At 39.2% G+C, this 21216-nt stretch overlaps 1 protein-coding gene across 3 annotated transcripts in view; it reads right to left on the reverse strand.

Annotated features, from left to right (window-relative positions):
• sema4ba (sema domain, immunoglobulin domain (Ig), transmembrane domain (TM) and short cytoplasmic domain, (semaphorin) 4Ba) overlaps positions 1–21216 on the reverse strand; it is a 72973-nt gene that overhangs the window by 37865 nt on the left and 13892 nt on the right. Inside the window, exon 1 of one of the 3 annotated variants that reach the window (XM_034878247.1) lies at positions 582–819. The exons of 1 other annotated variant lie outside the window; for it this stretch is intronic. The gene's annotated coding sequence lies outside the window, so the exon portion shown is untranslated. Of the gene's footprint in view, positions 1–581; positions 820–8578; positions 8806–21216 lie in introns of those variants that run through there. One more of the 3 variants, XM_034878245.1, reaches the window with a different exon arrangement.

Raw genomic sequence — 21216 nt, forward strand, 5'->3', positions numbered from 1 at the left:
GGATGTGTGTGCACTGGCTGCCACATTCACTAACTCCTATCTGTGGAAAGAGGCCCGACTCCCAGTCACAGGCTTACTCCTGATGGCTTGTGCCTCAGCTTAAAGAGTCAGAGCTATCGTCTGTTTATTTCTGCACTACTACAGACACTCGCACACAAGCCAGCAAGCCTTAAAATACGAACACACCCAGGTAAATAGCTGTGTTTTCAAAGAAAAAAAGTCCAAGACTATTTTAATGCAAGGGTAGCTCCTACACACAAACACACACACACACAGTCTTTAATGACCCCCCTTGCCCTGCTATCACCTTGCGATAAAGACCTACCGGAGAGGGAGGAGGGCTGTTTTGTGTCTGCTCACACCCACTTTTCCCTTTAAAGAGAGAAGCTAACAACAAACCCCACACAGGCTTAGTCATAAAAGGTTTTTATATAATTGTCTAACAGGGAAATTACATCCTGGCATTTTTTCCAATAGGTAACCAGATCTGCAGCATAGGCTACTCACATCAATGATTCATTAAGCTACGGCACCACACAGTAAATGAACACAGAGGGAGTCTCTATCACAGCAGTACTTACGCTCTGTCCGAATCAGCCGAGAAACAAAAACTTCCTTTAGATCTTAAAAAAAAAAAAAAGGTTTCCTTTAGGTGGCACAGACAGATTGATTCCTCCACCCGAAAATGTCAGATAAACATCCAGAGAAACAGAGTTAAAGCTCTAGTACAGTAGATGACAGCTCTGAGGTGCACACTCTTCCTCTCCCTGACACTGTGTAGTAATAAAGCCTTCCTCTGGCCACTCAACACACTGGAGCTCCTCCCATCACACACTGCCAGAGAAAGAGGGAGGGAGGCATAGAGGGAGTAGAAGGAGTTACACTTGCACAAGATGATCTTGACTCCTTTTTTACTTTAATCAACAAAGTGTAAGTTTAAATATTACTCATATTAGCAGTGTAACTAACTGTTATCACATGTTAGAGAATATGTTACAACGTATAATTAGGAAATTATTGCAGAGGGCAATTATTGTCCCTTTGCTTAGGGCAAAGGGACAATAAAGACAAAGTACCCTTAAGAACGTAAAAAGAATAAGACTTTAATAAAAAAATATTTAATAAAAAAAAAATGTACAGTGTGAATTTGTTTTAGATTATCTGCAGTTTGAGACTCTTTTTTTTCTTCCTCTTCACACTAATTCCCATTAATATCTGGTTAATTTGCTTGACTCCAACCCGTGCAATTAAATAAAACAAAACTTTTAAACGTATCCTGTGATTGAATGGTCACAAGACTGCTGACTGTCCGCTTTTGGGAAATCATTCTCACATGATGCAAGAGCACATTTTGAGGTCACAAGAAAAAACATTCATGCAACGTACCATGACATGACTGGATTTATAATGTCGGCAGGAACTAGGCCTAAATGAGACAAAATCCTAATTATATTGAATGTAATGTTTTTGTTTGTTTTTTTTTAGCTCTTTTGGGAGTTGGTTCCTGTTATGGACTGCAGATGTTTGCCCCTCAGCCAGCTGCTTGCATCCATATAAAGACCGACTTTAATGATTGTAATTACCAGTAACTTCAAGCTACCAGAAAAAAAAACAAATCTGTCTGTCCTAAATCAGTTATCAATTAACCATTTTTTTTGTATTCAGAATCAGAGAGAAAGTTAAAGCAACACTATGTACTTTCAGAGCGAGCTGTAGTTCCAATGAGACAACCTGTAGGGGGACAGAAGCATAAAAGCTACATAGTGCTGCTTTAAAAGGTGCACTATGAGTTCCTGCATGGTCACTTCTGTTGAAGTTCCAAGCAAATTCAAAACAAGACAGAGCAAGCTCGCCCCTCCCCCCATGTTTTCATAACTGTCATGACTTACTGACTAACTTTAACTAACCCCCTTACCCAACCATTTTGTTAGTGATTGGCTGGTACGGGTTTGTTGTATTTTGGTGCCTAACCTGTGGCCCTGGTGTTTGATTGACGTTTAAGACCCCTGTGTTTTCCTCTGAGGCCGGGCCTTTTTCACAGTGTATTTAGGGGGCAGGCAGCTAGCGGATCAAAGAGAGATGCTTATGATTTGAGACAAAAATGAAGTTGCGCTAAAACCATGCACAAAATCATAATGTACCTTTAAGGCAACATCATTTACACATAATTTGTATAATCACACTGTTAAACAGATCTGTTATCAGAGGCCATCCATGAACCATTCATCTCCATTAGAACATGTAAACATGACCAAGGGTCATCCCGAACACGCTCAGAAGAAAATAGACCAGAACTGTAACAGAGTACAAAAACTCTCCACTAAGATTATTAATTAAATATCCCCAGTTTTGCAACACTGCCACCCTGCTGGCGTAAAATGTAGCAAATTATTAAATATTTAATTAATGACTAATCCAGCAGAGAGATGCCGGCTACATTAAAAGGAACATAAAGAAGAAAATAGGAGTCAGTGTGTAAGGTTGGGCCACAAAGTAGTTCTAAAATAATACTCAAACATTGGCTAGGACAACTTTTTCAGGCCATGACATTGAAGGTACAACAGGAGTGACGCAACAGTCTCAGAAGGGGCCATTTTCTGACTTGTAAAGGGGACACTCAGCTCCAAAAAACTTCATGGTCTTTGTTCTATAAAAACCGCCTGGATGTATTTGTTACTAGTACTTTGATATGAATAAAACTACATTAACATTGTTATTAAATGTAAAATAGGTATTCTATATATGTCAGAGAGAAAATGAGATGTGCATGTTTGATGACATGGCAATGAATGTACACAAAAAAGCCCTATTTTAAAGTAAAGTGTTACCAAATAACTCCACATGCCTTCTCCAAAAATATTTCCAGGGTAAATAGAGAGAAGTGTAAGATACCGGGGTGTTGAAACGGGGACGCCGGTTTCTAAAATAGCAGCTGCTAATTATACACTTTAGGCAACTGCTAAGGAGGCAGACGCGATGCCAAGTCTGAGGTGTTAGGATTGTGAATGTAGGCTCAGTGTATCGACAGAGTCAAGATTCCTCGCGGTCACCTGAGACAAGAAAAGGATACTCACTGGACGTCTAATTTACAGCCGCAGTCAAACAGACTGCCCTTTTCATTGATTATGACCCTGTTAGTGGAGCTGTTATCATAATGTTGCTTTTCATTGCCCCTGTTCTCCTTAACTTCTACACAAAGCGCACCACACCAGTTACAATAAAGAAACGCAGAAACTTGAATTGGTTGCAAATGGTTAACACTTGCGTTTTAAGACAATGACACATTTTGGATGTCAACCCAAGGCTACTTTTGAAATGAGTTAGAGTTATCCATACATACAGTACGAAGAGATGGAAGACAATTGAGTTACTGCTTAAAAAATTTGATTGAAGAAATTTAGGTTATTGTAAAGATTTGTGTTGGAAAGTAAAATACCACCTTTTTACCCAAGGATATGAAAGGTTGAATTTGTTAGAGAATATTCTGAAAAGACAGTTGTACTATTATGTTTTGTATTCATGGTGATATGTATTTGTCTTTTGTTGTTTTATTGATGATAATGTTTTTGTATGCTTTTTATCTATGGTGATCTCTAAGTCACATGATGATCAATTAATTGCGTATAAACAAATTGGAAACCGCTGCAGAAACCAACCTGATAAAGGCAGAAACATTTGAACCACATGAAAAATCAAGGTATGAACGTTCTCCTCAAGACGTTTCACACACAGCTGGCCTAAGTACTGACAAGTCATTCTATAGAAATGAATAACAGTCTAGAAATTACAGCTCTGCGATAAGCCTTCGTGTTTCACATATTAGCTTAATGGAAACACACCAGATAGCAGCACTAGGCTACTTAAAGTCACTAAGGCTGACAGAAGCACTGAAGACAACTGAGCCACCCTGACACCAAACTCTCAGCTTCATGTTACCACTTCCATGTTCAGCCATTACACTGTTTGACTGTGTCATCGAGACGAATCTCTGTCTCACAGCAGTAGCGTGTGAGTTAACAAGCACTGGCCAATATGTTGAAACACTGTAATTTTGTGATTCATGTGACAGAAAAATGTGACCAAAACAACGTAATTCCCAGTAAACAAACTGACTTCTCGAGCAAAACTGCTAACAAAGTCACAACTACTCAGTCAAGGCCGTGTCTTGTGGTCCTCACACCCCTTGCATTTGGCTTTAGGGCTTGACTTTCCATTCTCTGTTTTAATGTAATGTAGAAACCAGGAAACTGTAAAAACACTGACGTTAATGTGTCATTACTTGTATGTGGTTTTGATGTTTAACCCCTACACGTACTGTACATATTTTAATATTAAGTAGCTTAATCATTGTTAAATTAATTTTATTCCACACTGTGACAACATCAGCTTGTTTCAACTCTTCCTTTCATATATAATATGTTTAGACAGAGAGAAATACTTCAACTCTTTATGGTGTGCAACCCTTTTTTCTTTTGATAATTGATTTATATTTTTGCACATGAGCCCCCACTTTCTCTGCCTGGAACACACATGTTATTATTTTTGGACTCAAACCCAAGAATGCTTTTTTGTAAGCATGCCATCAAATGTCTTTTCATAATTTTATACACACTCAACCAATACTCAACCTGACATGTTTGGTATCTTTCGTAACTTCTGTATCTTCACTGAAAGTAAAAAAAAGTTTTGTGGGTTTGAATGCAAAGCATATGTTTGTAATGATCAACCCAGCGGCTGCCCACTGCTTGTTATTAAAGCTTTAGTGCGTAGCTTTTGATATTATTTAATTATTAAAAAGTTAACAACTAAGTAGGACACATTTCCTATTTGTAGTAAAGGTGAATGAGCTGTCTGGAAAAGTACCAAGCTGAGGTGGCATTGTGACACACAACTGACTCATTTTGTGTGACTGTATTTAGCACGTTGGATGGTGTGGAATATACCTAGCATAGGGATCAATCATGCTTTTCTCAGATAGCCTGGTGTATGTATGTGGGATGTTGAGATTTTTCATCCTGTGACAAAGCTTTGGGGAAAAAAATGGACCTGTGATGGCTTGGCAGGACACAAGCAAAGGCATTACTCACTTCTGCTATTGTAGCTCTCTAGCAAAGAGGGTTTGTGGGATGAGTGCCCTCTGGCAGGGAGGTGATGCCAATGAACAATCCCTGGGGTGCGTGTGTGTGTGTGTGTGTAGCCATCTATGTGACTCACCCCTGGTCCTTTCATTAGATTGTTGCATATGTGCTCATTTTCTCTATGTCAGCACACTATCTATTACTCAGTTGTCTGAAACCGCTGCTGGAGTTTTCAGTATTACCCGTCACACGTCTACTACATCCTCATCCTGTACCTGCGACTTACCACGTGCTCTTTCCAGAGCTTGTTGCATGTGGCTGTTCTTCCCTCAATCCTCTTCTATAATGTGTCTATCTTTATAAAGAGAAATGTGTTTTTAGTGGCTTTGACTGCCAAACTATTTATTGGATTAACAATGTGTCAAACCAGAGCCAATGGCACAGCTCCAAAGCAAGTAAGCTTGCTTTAAATTCAGCAGACAGAGCAAAAGGAACAGCTTGGATGCTCTTCAGGTGGCCCTTCATGTCAGCAGCTCAACTTTCCTGTATTTTCTGTCTCAGGTCTCCTCCCCCACACATACACACCCCCACTACCACATACAGTAACAACCATGTCCTCCTCTTTGCAACAGAGGGGGAATTTAATCAAGCAATTATTTGTCTTCCTGTGGCAAGAAATTGGATTCAGCAGTCCAACAATGTCTGTATAATTTCTCAAACCTCATGGCAGAGTGACAGGGTAATAAATTTGACCTTATACTGTGATTTTTTTAATTCTCTTTATATTGTTGCATGTCTCCCTTTAATAAAGCCGGTTGTATCAAGTCATTCTAGGTGACGTTGTAAATCAATTTGCAGGGCAGCTGTATGGAAATATTACATTGGAAGAATTGTTGCATCAATATGTTTTAGTTAATTTAGTGAATTTATTGATTTTATCTATCATTCTTATCCAACCTATCTATTTATCTACACTGTATATTGTCAAGGTCCTATTAAAACTTGATGGTTTGGGAGAGCTTAGATAGCTCACCTGGTAGAGCGTGCATCCCATGTACAAAGGTTTAGTGTTTGTTGCAGCGACCGCAGGTTTGACTCCGACCTGCGGCCCTTTGCTGCATGTCATTCCCCCTCTTTCTCCCCCATTCGCATATTCAGCTGTCCTATATAATAAAGGCCTAACATGGGGAAAGAATAATCTTTAAAAAAAAAATAATAATAAAAACTGATTGTTAACACAGAACTACCTGAAAGCCATTATTGCAGCCCAGTCTCATGGCAGTTTGTGAAATGGTCACGTTATTTAATCTATTGATTTTTGATTTCACATGAATTTCGTTTTTTTTGTGTTGATCACGAATTTTGAAGTAATGTATTTCAATCTGAAGCATTGAAAAGCAGAAAATTCACGCAGGGTTGATGGTCGGGGTGGTGGCAGATCAAACGACAGGACTTTCGCCCTGGATACCGGGGATGACGTCCCAAGTGTGGTGGTCCGTCCTGTTGTTGTTGCCGGCGCTTGGAATTTTATTTCCCCGTTGTTGCGTCCCCCAGAAACGGCGGATCGTGTCATGTTTGAAAATTGTGACCTGTACACAAAATCCACGACATTAACGTTACCTGTTAACAAATCCATAAATAGAAATAACGAGACCATTTCACAAACTGGCGTGAGACCAGGTTGCGTTATTGAAAACAGTTTGGAAAAGGGCAGGCAGTTTAAAAGAAATACTTGGCAAGTGGTTGGATAACCAATGTATCTCCAAAATGTAAACTTTTCATGAGCTAAGAAAGCAGTCCTATCACCTCATGTGTGTATTAAAGCTGCAAAGATTAGTCGATTAATTGCTTAATCTTTGGACAGAGAATATATCAGCAACTATTTTGATAATCAATTAATAGTAAGGCTTAAAACATTCAGTTTCATAAAAACAGTAATTGTGTGGTGATATTACCATGTCTTAAAGAGGAAATGAATACTATATGAATATTTGCTTTCAGTTTCAGCAGTCAATTAACTACATACATGCCACGGCTAGATTGCCTATTTTTCAAGAAATGCAGAGTAATGGCCCCAAAGGATAATATGCAGTGTGTCCGCTGAGTCTCAAAGACCAATTACCTTTACTGTAAACATGACCCCTTCTCTATGGGGAAATCATAAGATGACCCTAAAGCACCACATGGTTTCTCTTGACTTTATTCAAGCTGGGCCCCTTCTGCAGAATATATATCCTGATCCCAAAGGCCTAATGAGATTGTAATTTAGAGATGTGTTAGCTCATCAAGCTGATTAGAAAAATAGAAAAATGTGAAGCTCATATCCAAAATGCACTACAAATCTGAAATCATTATTATTATTTGCAGTATGTGGGAACCTAATGTCCAATCCCCCCATTTAAGCAAATAAGTCCCCCCCCCCCCCCCCCCCCCCCCTTCTTAACCATCAGAGTACTTCAAGTGAGGACACATCTGACACGGACACTCCTGTTGTATGCTACATGTGTGAAAGGGAAACTCCAGACTATGTTGGGACCTGATTCCTCAGGAATTGTCTGGATTTCATATGTGAAAACAACTTTATACTTCTAATGTACTGAGGAAATGACCAAAGGAGTTGAATGGATAGCATTAGACAAAAGAAAGTGGAAATGAGCAATGAGTCAAACAGGAAAAATCCCGAGGATGAATTAGTTATAAGGCCATCTACATGTGGGGCAGACGAGGCATAAAATATTAAGTTACCATCTGATATAGTGCAAGAGTTAAGGTTAAACAACTCCTGAAAAATAACCTACTGTACATTTACAACCAACCCTCTATGCACCTGTCCTAGAAATACACATCCCATAAAAAGTCTGTGACAAAGAAGGAAATGTGTTGGCCTAAGCATATACGTAACGCATCGTGAGTCGCTGTTAAATTTCTATAGCAGTGCAAAATCTGCATGCAGATAACACCCACCGCATCATTCATCTCGGCTGCATGACTTGTCATTGTACACGCCCAGTTTTTTGTGGAGCAGACGAATCAAAGTGAGACATATGTTCCAAGGAAGTAAGATAAATAATGATCTGATCCAAATCTATTCTTTTTTTTAAATCAAAAAGTACAACTGAGCTGTGATCTTTTAAAAGATTGTCATAGACGTAAAAAAGAAGCTTACAGTACTGCACAGGAGATAAGAAATCACGTCACACCAAAAGGTAATTGTAGCTTTCTGCAACACATGCTGAATTACCTCTGAGCCTGCACGCGATCTGTCTCATCTTTGCCATGGAAACCAACGCCATACTACAGTACATGCACACACACTGAGGGAGCAATTGCCATGGCATCCAGCGCTGTGGCGACAAGAAGCTTTCAGCAACCAGACTAATTTACTCAGCAGTTAACTGGACACTCAGTCAACCTTCGGTCTATCACTTCTATTACACTCCATCCTCCTCTCTACTATTTTTAAACAATGAATTTCTTTTGTCATGAGCCAGAAGACTTACCTTTTATCAGCAGAGGACAAGGTCTTGCAGTGCTCAGTAGGAGCGGCGCTCTGTCGAGTGGTGACAGAGGAAAAGAAGCTCTGCAGGGATCCCGAGAGATGCCCAGGGATGCAGCTGAACCGGCACCGCACGCACGCACACATCCACCACCACTCTCACCACCAGCGAGAGCAGCAAAGGCAGCAGCAAATCGAAAAGGGGAGGGGAATAAAATATAAAAAAGCAGGAGAGGGGGTTGCTCTATCAGCAGCAGAAACATTACATCATAGGCTGCCTCTGTGGAAGGGTGGGAGAAGAGTGGACAGAGGAAGGGTGGTGCTTCTTGTAGCTGCACTCTTTCGGTCACTGCTGAGCTTTTTTCAGTGCATGCACAAGTCCAAATTTAATATTTATGATCTGGTCACTGTAAAATGCCCTCAGTGGTTAGAGCCAGACCTATGAAATAATTAGATCAACTGCTCTTAATTGTCTATGATCACTGTGGATTGTTGTCAGAATGGATATAATATGATGTAGACTATAATGCGACTTATCCCTTTGGGGCACAGGCTGTGTGTGTGTCCAGTGTATGGGAGCCCACATAATGTCTATTCTGTGTGGTAATTCAATTGCGTGACAAGAGCTTGCTTACCAGTGCTCAAAAAGCATGTTGACGTTCAACCTCTGAAAAAGGTCATCGGAGACTCCTTGCGGCAACGAATGGATAGATACAATTCTTAAAACAATGACTATATTCAAACTTGGCACAACCTATTTGTCAAAAACTGCTGAGTGAACATTATTGATTCTGTGAGCACATCTGAGAGCCAGAGTGTGACCATTAGGGACATATGTAATGGTTGCCTTTTCCCAGAGGACAGCTGGTAACCACCTACACACTGGTGCATAACAGACCACCACCACTGACAACATTACTCACAACAATGGTTAGACAGAACCACATGATCTTAATGCTTCCGAATAAAATCAAACACACAGCCACAAGTACTTGGCCACATTACTGAACCGGGCTGAACTAAATATGTTCAAAAAGCAGAAAATATAATGTTTCTCTGCCAGCTACAACTAGTCATTGTGAGCACAGTACACAGATGCCCCATCCCATTTGGACTTTCCCTGCTGCAGTTTTGCGGTATGACCACTGCTTTTTCTCCAAATTTGCTTGTTTTGTCCAATCAACAAAACCCAATTTAAATTATTTGTTTGGGAAACTAAGACTTAAACAATTAATCAACTACTAAAAGTGTTGACATTTTGTTGTCTATCAATGAATCACTTCAGCACAGTAATCACTTTTAAAAGGTATCCCTCAGAATGCCAAAATCATGAAAAAGTATGACCCATGTCTGCAGCTTTAAGAATTTAGTTTATTGTTTTCGTTTTACATGTTGCGACCCGATACCGGATAAGCGGTCGAAGATGGATGGATGGATGTCGCATTGTCATTGAGTCAATCTCATCTATCCCTGTCAGTGGCCATTTCCAGAAAAACCTCTAATACACCTACTGAGTGCTTCCTCCCTGCATTACCCTGAAAATAAGAAAGACAAACTGCGGCCTGGCTAAAACAAGCTAAAGACACTGATAGTTTTGTAATGCATGGTTCAAACCCAAGCTTAAATGAAGCATAATTACAGTGAAAACAACTTATTACTATTACTACTAATAATGATAATTATTCCATCTGCAATGTTCAATGTATTCAGTGGCACAGCAGTCGGTAGATAAAGTAAACAGACTGTAATGCATTGTGTAAATGGACTGCAGCTGTGTTCTCTCATGTAGTCTGAAATCTGTCAAAACCCAAACAATTTATACTAGCTTTTGGATAAATGGGTGTAAATATGTTGTTCAAAACAAACAAGCAATGTGTTTAAGTAAACAACACATGAAGAAAAGCTAACTCATATATACTGTACTGTAGCTCTGACCCAGTAATAGTTCTACTGTAGGCCCAGTTTAAGAGTAAACACAGGTAAGGAAACTTTGCTGAAGACAAGATAGGTACTGCTACATACACTTAATTCATGATTTTAATGATTTCACTCTAATAAAGGCCTGTTTCCACATTTCCTCAGTTGGTATTCTTTTAAAATTTTGAATTAAAACAACCAGCAACTTTCTAAAAAAGTTAAAAAAAAAAAAAAAAAAGGATGGACAAGCTTCAACTGAAAAATTCAGAACCATTATTGTTGCCGTGGTCTATAAATACAACAAGAAAACAAAGTGAAGGGTTAGCGTGAGTTTGAACAGTGGCAGTTGTCACAGCATGTTTTGGCAGTCGAGCCCTGAGCAGCAGCAGTGACAGACCACAGAGACCTTTAATTTAGGGCCTGATGGCCAGCTAAAGAATGAAGCCTGACCCTTATGTGCATGGACAACTCACATCCGCCTTAATCTGTACTCCATGTGGGTTACATCATGTTTCCCACTCAAAAGAAAACTATGAAAAAGTTCTTACGAGAGACATCAAGCAATGCATGAGCATTGTGATTACTGAAAAATAAATAATTATGTCTAAATACAATCAGAAAACACAGAACAGAGACCCACCATTACAGCGTGCAGATGTGGCCTTCTGAAAAACAGTAACAACGTAATCTCAGTTGCAACACACCCAAACAAAGGGAGAAAATAAAGGAGCACTATACTGTATCTGTGGCAAAGGCCTTAATATGTGTGACAGTGAAAGCAGAAAAATCAATCCAACTGCTCTTTTGTCTGTCTCTCTCGTTTTGAAATGGAGCGTACAAAATTCCTCACATACCGAGTTTTGTAGGTTGGCCGGAATGCCGACTGTACTCGGACAAGGCTGTGTGATTTCCAGTGTGTGTGACACTATTCAGTGGATGAAGCCTGAGGGAGGAGGGTACCACAAAATGTAAACAGCACTCATGATGGATTTGACCTTTGCTAACACAAATTGGCTGAACCCCTTGTGACCGTAGGGGACAACAGCCTTGAAATATTATTGCTGCAGCACACAGACTATCATTCTACTTTCCCGATGAAAAGCCCCGTTCCCAATGAGCTATTGCGTCTCACGGTTTCAAATGGATTCAAGCACTTCATTGCAAAAGGAAAAAAAATACAATGAAAGCATTGAGAGACAAGGGAGTGACCTTGACATGAGACCATCGTGTTCTTGAGGAACACAAAAAGCCATTTCGGCGGTTTGAAATATAAATTGTAGAAGATATGCTGAATGTAAATAACACAAATGGATGTGAAACTTGGACGAGCCACTTAGTATCAGATAAAAATGCACAGCCGTGGTAACACTTTGCCATGTTCATTGTGAATAAAAGTCCACTTAGCAGCTCCATGGAATATATATATATATTTTTTGGGGCGTTTCCCTTTATACAAAAGTGACAGTGGATAGACAGGCAATGTGGGAGAAAGATGGGGGACGACACGGTTAGACTTAAACCCGGGCCGCTGCAGAGGACTCAGCCTACAATGGGGCGCATGCTCTTACTGGGTGAACTAGAGGTCGCCCCCTAGCAATGCAAGTGTTGAGTGAAAATTTAAAGTTAAAATCTCACTGGCAAAACGTGCTTTTATTCATAGCAATAAAAAAAAAAAATGGTTGCAAGTGTTAAAAAGAACACACAAAATTTACAAAATAGTGCTTGTATGCCACTCATAAATATTAAAATTTACTGCACATAACCTGGAATACAGCCTACATGTTCTCAAAAAGCCACAGAAGCAATCTATTTTCATAATCCAATTTATCAAAATACCCCTGAAGGGTTTGGTGTCAATGAATTATTCAAATTTCACACATGCAGGAAGAGTTGGTCAACTGTAACGCATGGTGTTGATGGTGTTGATTGATCACACTTAGCTGCAGTATCCTCATCCCCTTCCCCCCTCCGTGGGCCTTAAAGACTACTCAGGAAACAGAATCGGACTAGAAAATAAAAAAGTTAAAGCATTATCTTTATTAAAATATTATTTTTACTAAATCGCATACAATAACAGGGAGAGACGCTGATATTTTTAAGCATTGGTGGCAATATCTAGACTCATACAGCTACTATTACTACTGCAGGAAAATGCTATGCCATTAATGGTGAGATGGTTAACGCAATGCACAAACAGGTATACCCAACTCAATTTATAAGATTAGTGATTAGAGCTGCAGCTATCAATTATTTTAGTAATCAAGTATTCTACTGATAACTCCATCGATAAATCGATTAAGAAATATTTTGCTTTATAGTAAACTTTGCTTTAAAGTAAACAGTAAATATACATATTTCAGTTAGAAGCACCGATTGACGGCTGGTGACCATAATTGGCCGACTTTCACATGATCGGCCATGACCGGAAACAGGCCAGCTGGTCAAATACTGTAAATAAATAACATTGTAAAGGCTACCATACACAATGCATAGGAATTATTTATAGGTTACAAATAACCATAAAGCCACTATTAATTACATTGTCTTAATACAGTGTAACTACTGTAGCATGGACATAATGCACATAGAATACAAACGTGAGCAAGGGCGTTCAACAATCACCTTTATATCAATCAGCCACGTGCAACCTAGCTAACAGGTGAAGAACACAAACACAATCACCAGCTAACAATGAACTGACAACATAAATTATACAATTTACAGTTCTCAAGGACACACGCTTTTCTCCAACATGCACGCTAACAATCACTGCTCAAAGACGGCCTTTTGTACTTGCATTACCTGTTTTCATACAGAAGTTTAGTTTGCTAAATACATCACATTTTTTACTTGGATGTGGTAAGAAGGAAATGGTTCTGACATAACATTGCACTTTAGATGTGTGTGAATTTCCCACAACAAGAGTAGTTTAATTAGCTCTATTTCAGAGCGATTGATGATCTGTTTAATGATTATGTTCTATGCTAAATGTTTTATTATAGAAAAGATAAAATAAATATGTGTGTGTGTGCTGTAAAGTGGTTAGAAAAAAAATAAAAATTAGAATCAGCTAGAATTGGTATAACCTGGTTAAACTCAATGAAAAACCGGAATCGGCCTAGAAAATTGTAGTTGGTGCATCTCTAAGTTAAACAATATTTTTTGCCTAAATTGCATACAATAACAGGGATAGATGCTGATATGTTTAAGCATTGGCGGCACGGGCCCTTATTCAGTAGGCCAGGGTTGTCCAAAGTTTTTTTGGTGAGGGCCAATACAGAAAAATAAGCAAAGGCTCGGGCCACACACTAGAGGCGACATATTGACACATGATTACTGTGGAGCAGTGATGCTGTCCTTTGGAGCTGACAAGTCCTCGATTCTCCGCACCACTGTATTTCTGGATAAGCTCACTTTGTTGAAATCCTGCACTTTTTCCGGGCACATTACTTCTGTGACTTTGATGAGGCACTGCTTTATGAAATCACCGTCTGAGAACGGTTTGCCATGCTGGGCGATAAGTTTAGCGACTTCATAGCTTGCTGCTGTGGCATTTTCTTGTATTTTGTTAGCACGGAAAAAAACTGTTGTTGAGCTTGCAGGCTAGCTGCCATTTGCTTGAATTTTGTTGCTCTTTTTCTGCAGCTGTGTACGATGCGTAGCTCTGATGCTTGGTCCCATAGTGCCGACGGACATTATACTCCTTCAACACGGCAACATCTTCACTGCAAATCAAACAGACACACTTTCCGTTGATTTCTTTAAAGAAATAGGAATTTTCCCACCGTGGTTGAAATTTTCTGCACTCACTTGCTACCTTTCGTTTCTTCGGCGCTGCCATTTCTGGTGACTCGTGGTAAATTTTTTTCTTTGCTTAATTTTGTTAAATGGAGAAGCACCTTTTCCGTTACTGGCTCCATATAGTGTTTAAACTGAGAAGTGCAACAGAGTTGAGTTCAAGCGCCATGTGCGGGCCATATTCAACTATATTTTCAGAATTTGCTGCGGGCCAATAAAAACTGACCGGCGGACCACAGTTGGCCCGCGGGCCGTAGTTTGGACACCCCTGCTGTAGGCCAAAGTAATTTTTGGTGACCCAAACATAAATCTTTTTGTTCCCCTACCACTTCATGCCTCTGGCTCTTATGTAAAATAGCTGATGACTAAGTCCAGGTTAATGTGACTGTACAAAGCTTATAGCACAGCCGGGCTATTCAACTATACTGTTCAGGGGGACACATTTTGAGAAGGCTAATACTGAGTGAGGAGATGAGGAGAAAGAATGAAGAATGCATATTAAGTAGCCATGTGGATTTACTGCTCCAGCCAAGAGGGGCTGGTTTATCTCCGCCAGCAGCTAGGTTTACAAGAATTTGTCAGTCAAAATTCATGGCAAAGTAAGATAAACAGTTAGACTGCAAAAATAAAGCTTTAGCTTGTTTCTAAAACTATGCTATTTGTAGAGTAGCGTGCTGTAGTTGTTAAAAACTGCACAGTGGACAAGAGCAACACACCTTAAGCTCATTTTCAAGTTCATTATTGTATTTTGAGGTTGTACCAGAATAGGTTTACATGGTTTCATTTTCAAAAAAACACCATCTTTTTTTGTTGTACTGCACATTGCTGCAGATCTTCCCCCTGTATGTTTGGGTTTCTGTTTTAGCTACAGAGTGTGACAACTCACTTCTACAATATCTTTGTTGGGAGTCGCACATGCGCAGTAGCTAGGTAAGATCACATCAGCTAAATAACTCGTTCTCCAACTTTGGTCAGTACAAGGCAGGATTAGCTGGGAGACTTCTTCTAAACGATGGCACACTTGTGGAATACCTGCAGAAGAAGTCGTTCTTTTGTAGATTATGGGGAACTAGTGTGTTGTAGCGGTGATTTTCCATTGAGAACGGGCTTGCATGCTAGCGCTAGCATGTGCTACGGTTAGCCACCTCGTCTCGGCTAGTGACATAGACAGCCGTGGAGATTTTAAACAGCTCACTCGGAGACTGAAGGCAGAGGACATTCAGAAACCTGTATCTCACTCAAAACAGCATGGATAGTTTTTTTTTCAAGTTTGTAGGAGTGCAGAAGCACCAGAGACACAAAATAACACCCTAAATCCCCCAAATTGTGTTTTTTTCATAATATGGGCACTTTAATGTTCATTTTTGTCATGTTTGCTCTTAGGAATTGAGGAGTAGATTGCATCTTTTCTACTAAGATGATGTAGCATTGATGGTGTGCTAGTGTGGTGAGCTAGTTTGATTTTACAATATAAACACTTTACATAGTTTGGGTGTCTTTGCATCGATGATTTTTAGTAATCTAATTATTCGAGTTACTCGAGGAATCGTTTCAGCCCCATTAGTGAGCAATAGGCCTGGCAAACCTGGTTCCTCTTGAGGATTTGGGTTATTCTGAGTCACCGACTAAACTGAACAGGGGTCATTTGAATCACTTTCTAGGAAAAAAAACGTATCTAATTTAAAAATCAACTGTGTGCTTGACCTAACTGCATTTTAAAAATATATTTAAACATCAAACCTACAGTAGGCCTAGCTATGCTACGTGCAGAACACTGTATGTTATTTCAGAAGTAAAATAATGGCTTTTGTTGTTGATATACTTTACTCTACTCTACGCTCACTCACTCATCTGCTACAGATCCACTCATTTGGCCTGCTTATTTCGCGCGATTGACTGATTCACGTTAGGACTTGTGAGTTGTCTGCGAGGCGAGCCGATGCGAGCTTGCAATGTTGCAGACTGTCAGCTCGACCCAATTGCATTTTAACATACTACATTTATACACCAAGCTATGAGTCTGCGGGTTGGTCTGTCTCTCTGCTCACTCAGTTGCTTGAGTTGACTTGTGGAGTTGTTGTTCCCTATGAAATTGTAAGTTATAAAGCTTTTTGCAGCTAGAAAAAGTAGTAGCTATTGTTGCAAGATGTTTGTGTGTAGTGTTGTTATCAATTTAGATTGCATTGTAGTAGGACTGATCCGGGTTAATGATACTTGAGACTCGCGATTCAATTTAAAAACTCGGGTTAAAGATCAGAGTGAATCATAACTCGAACAGGTTTAGTGAGCAAGAAGTTTCTCACTCTTGGTGAGAGGGGTCTATGAAATCCAAAATAAACATATCAGTAAATGCTCTCATATAACATTGGTATAATTTTATAGCCAATATTTTAAGTGAAGGCAAAAAAGAAAAACAAAGACAAAAACACATCTCAGAAATTAGCTTCCCTAATGAACTAATAACCATTGGTGACAAAAGTTAGCTGTCTTAAGTCTTTTCAGTCATCATTTAACTCTGGCTTTTGTCAATTAAAACATAAACACATGACCTTCCGTATGTCAGACCACATATACATACACCAGCAGAAGATAGCTTAAACATTTTTTTTTTTAAAGTAGCACTTACTGTGAATAAACAAGCTTTTCTTATGTAAACCTCTTGACTTTCTTGTTAACTCTGACCCCATCCATGTGCACGTCACTACACATTCCAGCTTAGAACGAAAAAAAAGTTTGAATTGAAGATTGAAAAAACAGTGTTGATTTTTAGTAGGATCTGCTACAACACCTTGTACATTAAAGGGGATAATTTGATACAAAAAATACTTTATGGAATTTTAGTTCTGACCTCTAAATTATTTACCAAAGGGCAGTCAGTGCAGATGCTGCTGCCACTAAAACAAATGTGGAGCAGCAGTCGAATCTTATAACTTTGTCTTGAAATAGTGATCTTAATCCCCAACATATAGCGCTTACAGCTGAAAGATAACAGAGCACCGCCCTTGGCACCCTTCTCCAGAGTCTCAGGGGGCTCTGGTACGGCTGCTCTGATAAAGCTCTGGCAATGTGGAACATTCACAAAATCTCATTGTGCCGCTCTTTGGTCTTTGACCATGTGTTTGAGCAAGACTAACTGAAGACAGCAATCTATAAACATGAAAGTTTCTCTCCTTACCCAACGAGAGGGCTGGAGTTAACAGTAGATGTCACTGGTGTTCCTATTTCCTAATACGGTTTGCTTTGGTCAGCAGTTGAAACAGGTGGATTATTTCTAAGGATGCAGGGCTAAGAGAAGGAATTAGACACTTTTATGGCTCTTGACCTTGGGTCGATGATAATTCGCACATGGAAAAGACTGTTTAGTTTTTCCTTTTACACATAGAATAATTTCCACCCATATATGGATTAACGGAACTGTAAATATCTATGACACTGTTCCGGAAACTCCTGATACTAATGAAATGTTTTTGAAATCTGTCCCATCTGTTGCTGATCTAAGAGACTAGAGTAACTACTTTGGGTCTCTTCTGTTACAGCACTGCCTAAGTCACCTTGTTTACGACTCTCCCTGCACTATCATGTTCAATGTTACCGCAGCAACACAGCGATTATGTTCACCTCTCTATTCACATCCCACTCTTGTCCCCCCAAGAAACACTCATCTTGTCACCACACTGGGTTGACAAGGCAGGCACATTACAATGGGCATTGTTAGAGTGATCTAAAGAAAGCTCAAGCCCCTTGGCAAGGTGAATCAGGCAACATCAAACAGATCATGTCTATAGATTTGGGAAAGAAAATCTTCAAAAAGAAATTTCAACTTATTTTTTGAAGCCATGTGAATGAGTACCTTTAAACATAAACATGAATATTTTTACTGGAATGTTGCTTTTTTAAATATAGCCTAATTTTGTATCGCGAAAGATAGAAATGTCAAAATTCTGAAAAATAACCACATACCATGCCCTATCATTCTACACTACTATACAGTATACCATCTATATTGTATATACAGTACTCTGAATTAAAACATTAGGTGTTGGTCCCACTTGTAAACAGGAAAATTGAATGGGAAAAATCAGTTGGAATCATTTCAACCATTATAATTACAACCAGAAACTGCTGGAATGTCCAAATGTAATGTGTATCTAAAAGTAGACAAGTATCAACTGTTTTTTCCAATTATTATATCTGTCCTGGCTTTAAGGAAAATCCATTATATATCATTATTATAAATAAAGTTCTAAAGGATTTGACGGCGGCCTCGTTCATGCTTGCCCAATTTCAATTTCTGACCAACTAGGAGGGAATGGCAGATGAGTGCATGTAAAGAGCTTAAACATTTGTTAAGATGAAATAGTCCCACTAAACAGAGCCTTCCTTCCCCTGCACTTAGTGATAGCTCCTTCACAAATTGCACCTTATTCAGTTTTTTGCTTCTGTCTTAGGTAAGCTATTTGCAACGATAATTTTAGGGCTCTACTTAAATGGCAGGTATGTCAAGACAAGCACAGTCAACTATAAGCATAGCATGCCTGTTTATTTGCTGCAAGTGCCTGTTTTCCGCACTTCTAACAAGGGTGTAAATTCAATAAAAAATTCAAATCAGCCATCTCTCCATCTGAAGTTGAAGATCACAGGGGGCACACTGCTGATCAACACCTAGGAAGATTCCTATCTGTTCAGTGTCTATTTAAAGCATTACAGTATATTCATCATAATTTACATGCACTATGATGATGGTATGTGAGCTGCAGAAGACTGTACATGAGACTCAAAAGCTGAGTTTATCACAAACATCCAACTGAGGGCATACTTACAATTTTCACAGTTAGTGAAAGTTGCATATGATTGACTATGACAACACATTCTGCAGCGTAGCATCTCATCTTATACACAGGTTGAAACATTGTATAACTTATTTCCACGTAAGAACAGTATAGATTTCCACAATAGTTAAAAAAAAAGTAATTAAAAATAATGGCCATGCTGCAATGGTCTCTACCTGTCCTGTCTAACGTATAACCCTAGTAATTCACATTAATAAAATGATTTGAATAAAACACCCAGGCTTCAGGAGGTGTAATAAGTAAAGACAGCCCGATATATTAACAAAGTATAAGCAGCAGAAAGCGGTAGGACTGTGCAGAGGGCTTCAATAGGCCTTAGATTGGCTTCATCATTGTCTACCCAGAGTCACTTCATGAAATATTTAGGATATGATGCATGCCAGCAGTGGTGCAGGCACAAGTGCATACTTCAGTCACATTAGCTTGCTCAGGTGGGAGTTGCATTTGAGGAGAAATAAGGGTATGTTTCAATAATATAAAACTCTGCTAAGTGGTATGTTTTTGCTGACAAGTGAACAATTTGAGTTAATTAGTAACAATTTGAGAAGTTAAAATAAATCCTCTTTTAACTACAAGGTATAAATTAAGTATTATTCATAATTATAAGTAGTATAACATGGAATAAGCAATACCAAAATGAAGACAAATTGAAAAGGTGTAGAAATAATTATACTCTGTGATATTTTTCAACAATTCAGTGGCTCAACATTATCTTAGTGTGCAATATAGATTTAATCTCAGTTGAGTTGTTTAGAGTATACCAACAACTCGCAATGCAGAACTAGGCATTTTACTGTCACAATGCATCTCATCGTGCCTTGAGAATAGTGTTCAGCAACGACAAAATCCTGAAGGGATGATCATATTTGCTTTATTCTGAGGGTTCAAACCAGACCAACCTGGAGAACATAGGGACTAGCGAGATATGAATATGATGCATCATGAGAAAGGAGGATTATTACGACATGGTGATGACAGAAGTAAAGGAGTGAAAACAGATTTAGAAATTATGCCCTACTCCGGTATACCATAAGGTAGAACAGAGCTATAAAACTATATTACAACACAATAGCTACTCAAGACAAAACGTTCACACTAAATACACATTATTTTGTGAACTTGTCCAACAATTTCACAGATTCCATAAACTTTCATGAACTTTGACACGGTTTACTTTTTAAAAGGCAAATACAAACCAACAGTAGTCCTATTTTTACTGAGGTTAAGCCAGACACTAAGTTACATTATGCAGTGTGTGCAAAATTTAGTCCAGGCCTAATAATACACTGACCAGAGCACACAGGGCACAGCCGATACAGCAGCAGTGGAGGCCCCCATTTATCGGCCTCGCCCAGAAATCGTCTCAGGTCACTCCTCTCCGCAGGCCTCTAAACTTAGCTCAGCCCAGAAACAGACCAGATCAGAGGATGTCTGTCTGTCGGCCCGCTGCTGGGTCGCGTGGCAATCCCTCAAAGAGTGCAAAGCTATGTGACAACTGCTCACATCCCACCATGGACAGCATGGAACCACAACTACTAGTTTAAATCCCCACAAGTACGACAGCAGCCAAGCCCCCCAGGCGGCAGTAAACAACGAAAAAGATACTCTACCGATGACTTAGAAAGGGTAAAGAATTACATATTTACATAATTAAAGACATTTGCCAAGACACAGGAGTCTTTTAGAAATAAATTCAAGTTAGTCCGTGAGGGTGAAGTAAAACTCTTTTATTTATCTAAACCTGCACATATCCAACTCGGTCTAAATCTAAGCCAATGCTGCTGCATTCTCTATAGTAATGTAACTCTTTAATTTAACTAATTTACCTTTGTGTCAAACATTATAATGCATGTTCCACATTATTCCAATATTAAAATGTACTTCTTTGTTGTGGTTTTGAATCTTAACCCCACAGCAATGGGGCTCTCATAGTCAACTAACAACTAAACTTTTGTCAACTGAATCATTTTAGTCTTTAATTATGACAATTGCATTGGAAAACAACAACAACAACAACAAAAGCTCCAATGACACAGGTGTGTCCATTGCAGACAAGTCAAACCATCTGTACAGTCAC

This window comes from Etheostoma cragini, chromosome 8 (assembly GCF_013103735.1).
Source record: "Etheostoma cragini isolate CJK2018 chromosome 8, CSU_Ecrag_1.0, whole genome shotgun sequence".
In the NCBI taxonomy this organism is placed as follows: domain Eukaryota; kingdom Metazoa; phylum Chordata; class Actinopteri; order Perciformes; family Percidae; genus Etheostoma; species Etheostoma cragini.